Here is a 12,879-nt window from a genome sequence, read left to right as displayed (position 1 = left end):
ATGTTTATAATTACAAAAATATATGTATATTTAAATCTTTTCTGAAAACTTTAGATCTCTCAAACTTAAACTTATGATAAAACGTCTTAATTTGATATAATTTTTGCGAGTATATCATACTATATTAATTGATGTAAATATATCTTCGTTTATATCGTTTACTAAAAATATTTTTCTTTTTTCTTAGTTTATCTTAGTTTTTCTTAGTTTATGTAAATCTTATAATAATTTGTATTATCTTTTATTTTTTCCAATTTTGTATTGTACTCAAACTTTTATACCCCCCAAAACAAGCTTACGCTTAAAGGGGAGTTGCAAACATTGTGTCATATGTATTTATTCTAATGTATTTATGTAAATGTATATTGTTTTTGCTAAAAAAATAAACTTATTATTATTATTATTATTATAATATTAAGCACTTCAACTATTATTTGTTAGCCGTAAGTATAGTGTTTGGAGTATGAAATATTTCACTAAATGGTGAAGTATTGAATTTTTTTTTAACACAAATAAAATCACTATTTATTTATTTTTTTAACACAGTGTTCAGTGTTCTAAATTCTAATATAAGAATTCAGTAGGTATACTACTTATACACTATACATGTATAATATTGTATACCTACTGGCTATACTAGTATCATTTAAACATTAAAATATTTAAAAATGTTGAATACCATTTTAAATATATAATACCAAAGGTTACGTATACATATAGGTATACCATATAATTATGAAGGTAATTTATGACAATATAATATGTAACTATAAAACTTATTTAAAAATAAAACAAAATTTATTAAAATACTGAAATTTTTCACACATTTGAAATATTTAATTTTTTTAATTTCATGAAATTTTCTAACACTAGCCGTAGGTAGTCAGAGCAATCAGACAATTTACTTTTCGAAGTATTCGGTCATTGAGCTTGGTGAACACTTGTTGAGTGTTGTTATTAATAACAATATACAGTAAACGCCGCTTATAAGACTCACTTTGGGACCAGCACAAAGTGAGTCTTATAACCGAATGAACCTTATAGGCGAAGTGGAAAAAAAAAAATAATTAGGTATTTATAAATTTTATTTCACTACATATTTTGCTTTGATTTTAATACATTAACACATATTACATATTATATACTTTATTATTGAATAAATTTAATAATCCCGATAAAAAAAACTAAAATTATAATAGGTAAATATTACATATAAAAATTATTATACGTTATAAGGTACCAACAGAAACTAGAAATAATTAACACGAATATTATTTAATTTTTCAATACCAATTTATTTCTAAATTATAACCAAAAAAGTTTATTTTCTACTATTTATTTTACGAAATTTGAGTCTTATAACCGAAGTGTTGAGTCTTATAACCGATTTTTTTTTAATGTATTTGGATACGTTCGGACCGTTCCAGACCGTTCCAGACGATTTTGAGTCTAATAAGCGACTGAACCTTATATCCGTGGGTCTTATAAGCGGCGTCTACTGTATTAGTAGAATAATAACAAATCGTTATCAATGATCTCTTAGTTCTGCAATTAAATAAAATAAAATTTTTTATATTTTACTAATTATATTAGTATGCAATGTTGCGATCAACATTTTGTTGGATATTGTAAGTAAGTGTTAAATAAAACGTAATATTTAGCGTATAAGGTGTTAAAATGATTGTAATAATTATTTTGTTTTTTTGGAACATTGTTTTCGATTGAGATTTATTTTGTGGGCTTGTGTTTTATTTTAAAAATGGATTATTGGTAACATACGATATAATATATTTACTATTTAGGTTGGAGCTTATTAAAATATTCGTTCAACATAATATGTTGAGTACCTAGTTGCACTATACAAAGTTCTAGTAATTTACCATAAGTAACTGTTTTTAATAAAACAATCAACCTAAGTTCGTTTTTTCAAATAAATATTATAATATTACAATTAATGTGAAAAGAATAAGGACGAACATTAAACGAAAAAATTTTTTTATTACAACTGCATTTTAATAAAAGAACAAAAAATAGTACAAAAAATAACCTACAATATTGTATAATAATATTTATTGATAATGGGTATACTAATATACTCTTTTGAAAACGTGTTTGATAATTGGTAATTTAATAATAAAAAAAAACATTTCATTAGCAAACTAATTTGATGAAATAACATTATATATAATATTTATATGCATATTAAAGAAGAATATCATAATAATTAATAATAGTATATTATACATCGATATTGTATGATTAATATATTATATTATTAAATTTATTTTTAATTTGACTTGGTATCAGAAAAATGTCTGGGCCTCACCGAGTTATCTCTCTCACTCACGTGGAGGCCCGTTATTATCTCGTTTACCTACAACATTTTGTTGTTGATATACACATAAAAACTCTAAAGCGTCAATTAAAACAGGTAATTTAAACAAGAAATTAAGGTAGATGTATTTAAACTTAATACCTACCCATTATTAGATTAGAGCGTATTTTTTGATTATAAGTAAGAACATATTAGACATTTGGACTATAATATGATATATAAAAGTATAAGAGAGTTTTGAGAGTAATATGAGGGTTCAAAATCTAATAATGTTCTTGTGAACATCTGATATTTACTATAACAAGCTATATATTACCTACGATATATTAAATAAATAGTTGAAATAAATCAGTGTCCTGACTATATTATTTATTTTAAGTAGGTGGATTGATGACAGTTAATTAATTTAAAAGCTTAGTTCAGGTAAAAGTATTAAACCTCGCTTGTTAAAAAAAATAACAACATTAATTGAAACTAAATATTACTAATTTTAATAAATATAAAATATGCATTTGTTCAGAAATATTCAATTAATATACATTTCATAGAAATATGTAAAAAATTAGAAAGTTAAAATATTAACATAAGAATCTCTACACCAGAAAAATAGTATAATATAATACGTGCAACCATACACACGTAACTTAAAATATAATTGCAAATATTTTACTATATTACATAGGTAGGTAACTCCTATTACACCTTTTGTTCAAGTATTTATTATTCTCTGTAGCAATAAAATGTTATCAACAATATTTTTTTTGGGCTTGATACCTTCATGATTTTCCCTAAGGTTTTCATTTCCATGGTTACTTATTAACAAAACATGATTATGGTTTATAGATTTTCCTAGTAGAGGAAAAATAACGAGTAGAATACTATAGTTTTTTTTTTACAGGTAGACATGCCGCAGAGGTAAATATTTAAGCAGTACATTTTTATTTCTCTACTCTTTATTACTATTGAATTATTATATCCAAAGTCCTAAAAACAATTTAAAAAAATGCCATATAAAAGTCATTATTACGTTGAAAATACTTAAATTTAGCTTATGTAGGTGCTATAATTGTAGTTAAATGACACAATTATGAAATTTGTAAGTACCTACCAAATTTACAGTTAGTATACAAATTTTAAATTCCTGCACACTATTATATTTTTGAGATTCTATTAAAATAATATAATAGAGACATATAATCGATGATGAGAACTTAGAATGGAACAAATAAATAATCAACAAGTTGATTGACGGACGAGACTGATTTATTTTGCAATGTCAATACACATTATTATGATTAAAAATCAATTATAAAATTATGTACTGATTGGGCTATGGCATTTTTGAGGTTGGGATTGATGTGGACTTGAATTAACAGCTCTGGAACAAATCAAAAAATAGTCGATTAATACAATATATTAAAGTATAATTTTATACTTGATAGAATTAAATAATAAATTCTAACAAGATTACAAAATTCATTATACTTTACAGTTTACAGTATTGAAAAAAATATTTTTAAAATTAAATTTAAATACAGATAAAAATACATTTAAAATACTTTTAAATTTTTAGATATATTTATTCTAGTCCTTGGCATATCATTTAAATTTAATTAATTTAATTGTAAAAATATAAAAAAAATACCTATGTATTTAGTAATTTATACTAATAAAATATAATATGTAATATATAATATAATATAATAATAATATGAAGTTTTGATGCCACATTTATGTATCATACAAATTGTATACTATAGGTGCCTACTTCATTTTGTTACGGAAAAGAAAAATAAATGAAAATTTGTTATAGTTGAACTTTAAAATAATTTAATATTATTAATTAAACAATAAACAGATTTTAATGAAACATAAAATGAATAAATATTTAATTATTTGATTTGAAGTTATTATAAATAAAATAATATAAAAATTATCAAAAAACAATCGGAACTCTGACAATAATTCTTTTCAATTTTTAAAAATATTTACATGAAATTATTTTAAATATTATGAAAATTATAATCATGGTTAAGAAAGCCGTTTGAGCGTATTATCTCTTATACGCAAACAAATTTAACATATTAAGTCAAAAGTTAGTACTATAATACAATTAACCTGTAATCTATATATATAAGAATCTAACTTGATTTTGGAGACGAAGGAAACCGGTTTGTTTGTTTATTTATTATTATTATTAATTATTTATTTATTTGTTTGCACTTGCATTTTTCCATTTGAAATATATATTATTCATTGAACAAATAATTTATTGTTACATTTTTTCTACCTTATCTCTATTCTATAATAAAAATAATACAATTTACCACTTCAGTGGTTTAATTCAAAATGTAGAATATATAATATTCAGAAATTAGCAATAACAATAACTACAATATGTAATTATATTATATTATTTGTATAGCCAAAAAATAGTCATATGATTTTTAATTAAATTATAAAAAAATAATTTCTTCCGGAGGAATGTCGGGCAACTAGTACTATATAAGCTGTACAGTTTTAATTGTATATAATATTATTATTTTAAATTATTTAATTTATCCATCTCTACATAGGTAATTTGTAAACACCGTTCCTAATTAAATGTGACGAATAGAGTAACAATAAAATACCTATTGAAAATAATGAATTGTATTTATTTGTGTGAAACAAAAATTAATTGTACTTATTGTTTAATTTATCCATCCTGTCAAAAACGAAATAAATATAACGGTCTTCGTAAGGTACACACGAATAAAAGAAAATTGAAACAAATTAATAACAACACTTATCGGAAAAAAATACCATCCCACAATATTATTCTAAATTATCAAACAATTAAAGAATCATTAACTCACCATCAATTGGCTGGTGGATGGGGTGGCTTTGGCGACCGATTTGATGGCCTTGGCAGACTGGACTTGTCCGACGACGACGATGTTCATGGTTACTTTTTCAGCGCCCATTTTTGGTTGTTGGTTGGTTTTTCGAGGAGTAAAGTGAAAACTGCTCGTAGACAAAACAAAATAAAAATATTATAAAATATGAACAAGTATTAAATCAAGTCAAAGAAATATTTATAAGTCCCGTCAGGTAAGATACTCACTGATGATTGTATTGGCACAAAAATTGCGTTATACCGGAACTAAGCATCAGTACGTCCTTTTATACAGTGGCGACGTTCGCTTAATGTGTTGTGGCGTGATGGCGTGATTAGAACTCTTGACGGTGATACGTGTAGCTGATATCGTGCGTCGGACGATGTCGTGATAATACATTTTACTGTTTTGCTTTAAAACATGTCCATGGAGTAATGTTCAATTGGAAAAAATTATATAATTATAAGGACCCCAAACCGTCCATTTAAATAATGTAATTCTACTAAATGGTTGATAATTATTGATCGTTATGAGATTTTCTTATTTTCCAATTTTGGTTAACATCTACGACAGACATATGAATTTGACTTACATCATAGAAATATCTTTTTTAATTATTAAAGCATAGTTTCCTTAACAAAAGAGTCCACTAACTATCAATACTAATTATTATGCCACAATACGAAACATGAATATATTTATTGCATGCAGCAATGGAATAAATTTCTATTTTTACGATTATTATTGCTATATTAAAGTCTTATGATTACTCAGTTTATTATTCTTTAAACATATAATTATTTTATTTAATTTTCGAAGTACTTATTCAGGGTAATTTACCAACTATGGTCACCTCATTTTTTTCTTTTCTAATTAATTTATTCAATTATTTATTTATGAACTTTAAGTTTAAATAATACCTTCTATTTAAACATAAACTTTACAAAAGCTTAGATATTAACACTTTTTCAATTATAATTTGTGTTCATATGAATTTCCTATTTTAAACATAACCCATATTTTTTTATTTTATATTATTAAGAACATCGTTTTTTAGATTCTGAGTGGATAGATGTATTGATTTTACACTGGTATCTACTTTTTTATGCCTGTATACATGAGAAGTACCTATAGTCAAAATAATGCTTCGATTTTCAACTTCAATAACTTTTCTAGAGGTGAAAAATTGAATGTAGTGGCCAGTTGGTACACTGAAGTGGCCCAATAGTCTTAAAAACTTCAAGAAAAAACTAAAAAAAAAAAATGAAGGAAAAACAGGGTTTTTTACGCAAAAACGAGTTTTTGAAAAAAATCGATATAGTTTGTTTGATATAACTCAAAAATTAATAACCGTACGTACTTAAAACTTTCATTTTATATTTAGATAATAGTTTTATTTACATGAAAACATTTTTAAATTATTTTACTAATTTTAAACCGTTTATAGCATAAGGCAATTTTCTACTTTTTAAATTTTTCATAAATTACTGTCGATAAATAACTCTTCGTTCAGACAAAAAAATTGAAAATGAAATACAAGGTCCTTCATAAGTATTTTAATACCAGTGAAAAACTATTAAAGGTAGTTTATGAGCATTTAATTAGGTATTAAATTCATCAAGATCGAACATTTGCAACTTTTTTTATAGTTAAAAATGAATAAAATCTTTATATATTATTGCTAAAATTTGAAAATTTAAAACAATGATTATGATAAGTGCCTAGTCTATATTGTAACTAAAATATATAAAACATAAAAAATAAGCACAGTTTTTTTCATAGACGTTTTAATTTAAATTTCGAAGAAATCAGATATTTAAAAAAAGAATAACGATTTTAGTTATTTTGTTGTATAATTTAAAAATACTATTTGTGGACTGGGTACTTGAAACTTTTGTGGGTAGGTATATTATTATATTATCTTATACACACAATGATATTTTAAAACAATTTTTCTGGAAAAATTTAATTCAACCTACTGTAGGTACTTATTAGTTATTACTAAAAGTAAAATAAATTACTTTAATAGCAATAATAGCGTAAAGTATACTTAGTGATATAAATTGACCTATTATATGGTCATATTTAATTCATATTCTTGAAAATTATGTTTTAGTTTTATATTAAAATGAACCCCCCCCCCAAAAAAAAAAAAAATAAAAATAAATGCTGCATACGGTCATGTTTAATATCATATTATGGCTGTGGGTATTAATACATCCCTAATATTGTTGAATTGCATTAATGTGTGACTAGGTAAAACAACTTGTTGTTTTCACCTTTGGCCTACGTTTCCTGTTATTTCGGATTACTTTATATTTCATATTAATACCTACATTATTACAAATAAATTATACTACAATATGTATAATTTATTTATTCTATATTATTTTATTTAAAATAATATTATAGTTTTTGGGTTTACTACATAAGGCATAATAATAAATAAATAAAATATTATATTTCGTAGTATTCCACTGACCATTTTAAATCGATTTTTGAAAACCACTATTTAATAGTAAATAATACTCACAAATTTAGATTTGTTAAAATCGGATAGTTTTAAGTATTTTTGTTTCATTATTGTAGTAACTTAAGATGACGCCACACATCTATATTTCTAGTGTAAAAACACGTTTCGCGGGGACAGACACCATTCAGCATACATTTAAAGTAGAATGTTCAAACGAATGATACGTAAAATGTTATTGGATATGATTACGGTTTTGGCTAACATATAATAATATGTCTAAAGATTTTGATAAAAAATTTTCTGGGACTAACTAGTTGTACCTATTTATTATTTATTTATTTAATAATTTCTTTTTTGTAACGATTTAAATGAAAAGATATGATCAATAATCATTCCTGGTAGGCGCTTATAGGTATAAGTAATTTATTGTCTATAAACAAGTATAAAATATATTCTATTAACACCTGAATGAACATAAAAGTTTTATTTATATTATTATATTGTGTAAAAACGTATACGATTCAAAATCATTTATTTTACAAGTTTTATTAATCTCATTTTGTACGTGCGTTGTTTTCAATATACGAATGTTGCTTATAATTGTTTACTTTGATAAACAATTCTGATGATAATTTATTTAAATATTCACCATAGCGGAACTACATTTGAATTTAAAAATGTTTAATTTGACACTTTATGTGAATTTTGAAAGCTATGCATAATATTCGTGGTTTGATCTGAACATCTTGATTTGTAAATAAAAAATTGTATAAATATTATGATTATCACGCCACGCCACCGCCCCACTTTAAACTACTCGGCGGTAGTGTATATAAATGCGTCCGAGATCTTGATTCCGGCATAACACATCTTTTTTTACAGATCAATTTTTTGGTGAGTACAAAACGACAGTAATAGTTTTATTTCAAATTAATAATTATTTTTTTCCCACTTGTAGTTTTCATTTTAATCTTCAAAAACCAACCAACATATCAAAAATGGGCGCTGAAAAAGTATCCATGAACATCGTTGTCGTTGGACAAGTCCAATCTGCCAAAGCCACCAAGACCGTCGCCAAGGCCACACCAGCCACCAACCAACTGATGGTGAGTTGGATAGATTTTAGATTTTATTCAATTTATTTTAATATCCAAAGATATTATGAAAGATTTCATAATCAAAATTCATAATATGTTTGAAATTACAATCACAACAATAAATGTATACCAACTATAAACATAATATTATGTACTTATAGTTTAATTATAGTTTTAATTTGATGAATTTAATGGCTAAAAATATTTTCTCGATTATTATTATTATTATTTTTTTATTATATTATGGTTGAAAAAAAATAATTAAATCAACTTTTTAAAAACATATTTCATACGAAAGTCTCGTTTCAATATCAATAAATTTAAAGCTTAAATTAAGATAACATAATACCAATAAGTATTTATGTTTAATGGTACGATTAATGGGTTTAATATGAATTAGGTACATGATCCTAAATTAATTATTATTAAAAACTTTGAACGTACATTGTTTTATTCAAAAAATTTAAATCAACAATTATGAAAAATATCAATTATAAATTTAAACGTTTTTTTGACTTGTTAACCTGACATAATAATAGAAGTTTGATTATGAACTATTCTTATTATGATGATTTATTATGGTATTATTAAACAATTAAACTCATTTAAACTCTACAATAATATTATACTACTACTTATAGTAGTTAAATACCTATTTAGTGATAAGGTGGTGATTTAAAAAAATCAGCATATTATATAGGTACAAATAAGTAAATATTAATGCCTTTATTAGTATTTTTTGTTGCCCTTTAGAACATAAAACAGCTGTTTGAAATGTTTGAATACGAATAATTCTTCTTTATGTGTGCCAATATTATATATTATTATATTATGTTCTCATACTATTATTTACTCTATTATATGATATAATTCATGTTAAATGACTTTTATCATTAAAATATATATTTTGTCATTTTGATTTACATTGTATTTTTGTTTTGTTTCAGAACTGTTAATTATAATGTAATTCATACATTGCAAAGCTCAAAAATTCCATAGCCCAAACAGTGCAATAATAATATGTAATTCATATCAGTATTGACACCGTAAAATAAATCACTCATGAATATAATTTTTTGGTGTACTTTTTTGACCTCTTCCACTGTCTATACTCTATTATTATCATAATATTCGTGATTATTTAATCATGAGGTGGTGTCATGTATTATAATATATTATTCGTATCACATCATATTTTAGAAACATATTATCGATTTGTATTAATATGTTAATAATATGATCATGAATACAATAGCAAGTATCATTAATAACATACAGTGGCGTTATTTCAGTTTTCAATAGAGCGGGGCAAAGGTTTCTACCGGCAGAATAGGGAAAAAAAACAATTTTTTAAGTCATATTTTGCTCAAATTGTAAGATTAAAGTAAACACGCGTCACAACAAAACAAATTTTAATCAAGCTAGGATAAGGTATACAACTAAATTAACACAATACGCAGAATAGTTGAATAGCTTACCATACACGAATGTCGCAACTCGTAAGTTAACTGAAGTCTGGGATCAATGGACAATGATAATAAATTAATAAGAGTGCCAATCGGTTGTTGTTTTTAGAGTTTGTATTAATTTAGATTTTAGAAATAAAACTATACGGGATTACGATACTAATTATTATTATGTTCCTTCTCGGTGTTTTTCCTTCACAAAACACACTCACACAAACAAACATACATAAATACGTCATACCTACATACAATGTGTACATACCCGAATACGTCTAATTATAAATATATTCCAACTATCAAAATTATTAGTAAAAAGGTGGGTAAGTGGATGTCGCTCTGATGTACAGTAGGATTCTGAGCGGAGACGGTATGTCAGTCTAGGTATAAGATATATTATATACCTACCTACTTATCTATGGTATTAAAAAAAAAAATTGACCAATAATAGGTATCTATAATAAATTCCAAATTAATCATATCACAATTATATCTATTAGGAACTTATAACGCGTTATACATTAACAACAAATCGTGGTACTATCGTAGATATATAAATATATTATAGTATACTTTAGAAGTTTCAAGTACCCACGAATTATATTATACAATCACAACAAAATAACTAAGATAGTTATTCTAGGTTTTTTAATATTTAATTTCGTCCAAATTTGAGCTTAAAATGACTATAAAAATAAACTGTGCTTATGTATTTTTTTAGATTTTTTGGTAACAGAATTAACTACTTCCGTGGAATCTTGTTTGAAATGTTCAATCCTTAGGTATAAAAGTTGAACATTTTATATATTTTTAACTACCAAATAATTATTCAATTTTAAATTTGATAAATTTTGTCAAAATTCGATCTTTAAATCCTTATAAATAAAAATTGTGCCTATGTATTTTTAATATTTTTCAACTGCTATTGTAACAATTTATCAGGAGCCTTGTATTCATTTTTTACACTTTTTGGCCCAACAGATAAAACTTAATTGATATTTATAGAAAAAAAACTAAAAAAATTTAAAACTGACAATGTCCGTAAACAGCTCAAAAATAGTCAAATTATTTTCAAAATATTTTCGTATATAGAAAATGCTAATATAAATATTCAGTGAAATTTTCAAGTATCTACAGTCATTCATTTTTTAATTACAACAAAATAAGAAAATTGTTACGTGAGAAATCGAGTGAATACCAAAAATTGTAAAAATATGAACTTCAAAAACTCATAAAAATTTAATTTGACTTGCTTGTAGACATTTTTTTTTTAAAAAAGATAGAAAAACTTATGAGGAATCTTGTATTAAATTTTTAAATCTTAGATTTAAAAAGAAAATTTTTCATGAATTTCTAACTAAAAATAATTTGCAAATTTTCGTCATTTTTACGTATTTTGTCAATATTTGAACTTTAGATGGTTATAAAAAAAAATTGTGACTATGGATTTTTAATTTTTTTCACCTGTCTTTGAAACAATATAATTAGAACCTTCTATTCAATTTTCAAGCATTTTTCACCAACAAATAAAATTTTATTGATATTTATAGAAAAAAAAAACTAAATAAAATGGAAACTGAAAATGTCCGTAAACAGCTCAAAAAAAATCAAAATATTTGAAAAATGTTATGGTGTATAGAAAATGCTAATATAAACATTCAGTCAAAATTGTATGCACCTACGGGCATTTGTTTTAGAGTTGTACCAAAAACCAAAATCGATTTTCTCTAAAACAGATTTTGCGTAAAAATTCCCATTTTCCCTTAACTTTTCTTTTGTTTTTCACGGTGCTTTTGAAAACTACTAGGACATTTTGACTTTTGACCCCCAAAGTACCAACTACATTCACTTTTCTAACAGGAAAGGTACTGTTGAGGAAAATCCAAGCACTTTTACTGTCCGAAAAGGTGATGACAGGCTCAAAAAAAAAACAAAAAAAAAACACAAATCATTGTAAAATCAATACATTCATCGTTTCACTCAGAATCTAAAAATCTAATGCACTGTATTTTGGATTTATTATATTACTAGTATATTATGCATTTATGTGATGTATTGTATTAATTATTGTAATTTAAATATTAAATTGTTCTAAAGGACTCCGGCGTTTACAAATGATAAATAAAATATGTACTATTTACGAACAAGCACAAAATCACAGCTTAAAGTACGATTTTAACTACCTACGTAGGTCTTTGTTGTAATATAATGAAGGTAATTAAAGTTTTTCTTTTTATACTTATTGTTTATTCGTATTCAATGAAATTCATGATCGTAGTTATAACCAAGAAATATTCGATTTGAAAACATTTCATCAAAACATCCTTGCATATTTAAAGAGTGTAGACAGAAACGCAAAAACAAAAGCTTAGGACAAAAATTCGTTTATTATATTATTAGGGTTCTGAAATTGAAATTGTTAGTTTGAAATTTTTCAAAATTTAAAATTTCACTCTTTTTGAAATATATAAATAAAAACTATTTTTACTTCTTTGAAACGCATTCGGTAAATCGGTTATAGATGATTATAAATAACTTATCAGTAATCAACCAAAGTATACGAAATTACTATAATATTGTGTTAATGGTTATAAATTAAATTTCAAAGTGTATAACTGCATATTATATATTA

At 24.3% G+C, this 12,879-nt stretch overlaps 3 long non-coding RNA genes across 4 annotated transcripts in view; 2 read left to right on the top strand and 1 right to left on the bottom strand.

Moving 5' to 3' along the window:
• LOC115033895 overlaps positions 1-12,879 on the top strand; it is a 43,948-nt gene that overhangs the window by 3,779 nt on the left and 27,290 nt on the right. The window lies entirely within an intron of this gene.
• LOC100571263 lies at positions 3,580-5,577 on the bottom strand. Its single transcript, XR_510412.3, has 3 exons — positions 5,442-5,577; positions 5,194-5,341; positions 3,580-3,713 (listed from the first exon to the last, which is right to left on the bottom strand). It is a non-coding gene; the product is annotated as an uncharacterized LOC100571263 (long non-coding RNA).
• LOC100571349 lies at positions 8,467-9,856 on the top strand. The gene is made up of 3 exons (XR_510413.3): positions 8,467-8,581; positions 8,646-8,793; positions 9,732-9,856. It is a non-coding gene; the product is annotated as an uncharacterized LOC100571349 (long non-coding RNA).

Source organism: Acyrthosiphon pisum, chromosome A1 (genome assembly GCF_005508785.2).
Source record: "Acyrthosiphon pisum isolate AL4f chromosome A1, pea_aphid_22Mar2018_4r6ur, whole genome shotgun sequence".
NCBI classification, from domain to species: domain Eukaryota; kingdom Metazoa; phylum Arthropoda; class Insecta; order Hemiptera; family Aphididae; genus Acyrthosiphon; species Acyrthosiphon pisum.
This window is presented reverse-complemented; position numbering and strand designations above follow the sequence as displayed.